At 40.3% G+C, this 2,059-nt stretch overlaps 1 non-coding gene across 1 annotated transcript; it reads right to left on the bottom strand.

Moving 5' to 3' along the window:
* Window positions 1–234: 234 nt before the first annotated feature.
* LOC141645067 (small nucleolar RNA R71) lies at window positions 235–341 on the bottom strand. The gene has a single exon (XR_012544660.1). It is a non-coding gene; the product is annotated as a small nucleolar RNA R71 (small nucleolar RNA).
* Window positions 342–2,059: the final 1,718 nt, after the last annotated feature.

The raw sequence follows: 2,059 nt of genomic DNA, 5'->3' as shown, positions 1-2,059 counted from the left end.
GGATGCCTAGTGAAGACCCTCATTCACAATGGAGACTTTTTGTGACTATTGTGATGCGATTTCTCAAACAGGAGTTACTCAAGATCAAGTCGGATGGGTATTATTTCCTTTCTCCTTGATCGGTACAGTAAAGCAATGGTTGAAGAGCCTAGACAAGTCTACCTTGGTATTGACTCATGGAAGAAGTTTGCACTTGCCTTCTACAAGAAATTCTATCATCCAGAGATGACTAACATGTTCAGAGCCCAAATCACCACGTTCAAACAAAGGGATAAGGAATCATTGTATGAAGCATGGGAGAGATTTAAGAACACTTGCCGTTCTTGTCCACACCATGGACTTAGCGAGTGGTTCCTTGTGCAATAATTTTGGAATGGTCTATATGAAGACTCCCGCAATATCCTCAAAATGGGATCAAATGGTATGTTTACCGAAGTTGATGACAATCAAACATGGGCCAAAATTGAAGAAATGGCAGTCCTTAATTCACAATATAGTATGCCTCGAAAGGCCATTAGAGGAGGAAAGCATGAGGTAGATTCTATCACACAATTAAGTGCTCAACTAAGTGCTCATATTGACACCAACAATTTGAAGTTTGAGAAGGCCATGGCTAAGCTTGATGAAGCTTCCAAATCACCCAAAAACCATGCTAATGCTATGGTGGCATCATCCTCAATTCCAAGTGGAATATGTGAGAGTTCTGGAACTTTGGGACATGACCAAAGTGAATGTAGGGGAACAAGTGAATGCTTTCCAATCATACAAGAGTGGCACCCCTTATTCCGACTATTACAATGAGAATACCGAATTCCATCCAAACCTTTCATACAAGAGCCAAAATGTTCAAAACCCTCAACCAACATACAACCCACCTCCAATGAGAAATCAAGCTCAAATACCCTTTTATAACCAAAGCCAAGGTTACCAAAATCAACCTTCTTACAATCAACCCAATGACCAAGGCTTTGATGTTCAAAAAGTGGTCCTCCAAATGCAAAAGAACCAACAAGAATTTTTCACCGAAATTTAAAAAGATAGCCAAGCCAAAGACATCACCATCAACAACATTCTAGCCCAGACCAAAATGTTAGAAACCCAAATGTCTCAATTAGCATCTTCTAGCTCTCAAAGACAAAAGGGGCAATTACCACCTCAAAGTAATCCCCCAAGACATGAATAGGTTAGTGCCATCCATTTGAGGAGTGGTACAAGGTATGAAGGGCTGAAGAAGCCAATTGATTAAGATATTGTGGATGCTAGTAACAAGCAAAGAGTTGTGGAGAACTCTAAAGAAGAAGAACCCACTACCCAAGAGGTTTCAAAGAATAAGATTGAAGAGAAGGCTAAGGAGAAAAAGCCTATTGTGATTGAACTTCAAGCTAAACCTAAGTTTGATGAACAACTTGGAAAGTTCATGGAGATTGTGAAGAACTTAGAAGTCTCAATCCCATTCACGGAATTGATCAATCATGTTCCGGCCTATGCAAAGTACATGAAAGATATTCTTACCAAGAAGAAATCCGTTAGGAAGCTAGAGAATATTGCATTCGGTAAAGTGAGTAGTGCTATTCTTCAAGGAAGTTCCCCTCCAAAACTCAAAGATACGGGAAGGTTCTCTATTCCATGCACCAATGGCGACAATACAATTAACAAAGCATTATGTGACCTTGGAGCAAGTGTAAGTGTCACGCCATACTCGGTATGCAAGAGTCTATGAATAGGAGAGCTCAAGCGCATCTAACATTACTCTTCAAATGGCGGATCGATCAACAAATATACCTTTAGGGGTATAGGAGGATGTGCCCATGAGAATTGGCAAGTTCTTCATCTCGGTAGACTTTGTCATTGTAGATATGGAGGAGGATTCAAATATTACTATCATTTTAGGAAGACCTTTCTTGCACACTGTGGGAGCGGTAATTGATGTGAAACATGGAGAGCTTACACTTGAAGTGGGGAATGAGACAATCACTTTTAATCTTGACAAGACAATGAGAGCTCCCCGACTACATGAGCCATGTTTCATGGTCAATCATTATAGCCGAGAATGTGATAG

This window comes from Silene latifolia, chromosome 2, assembly GCF_048544455.1.
Source record: "Silene latifolia isolate original U9 population chromosome 2, ASM4854445v1, whole genome shotgun sequence".
NCBI lineage: Eukaryota > Viridiplantae > Streptophyta > Magnoliopsida > Caryophyllales > Caryophyllaceae > Silene > Silene latifolia.
The sequence above is the reverse complement of the archived record's forward strand: the minus strand, read 5'-3'. Positions and strand labels throughout refer to the sequence as shown.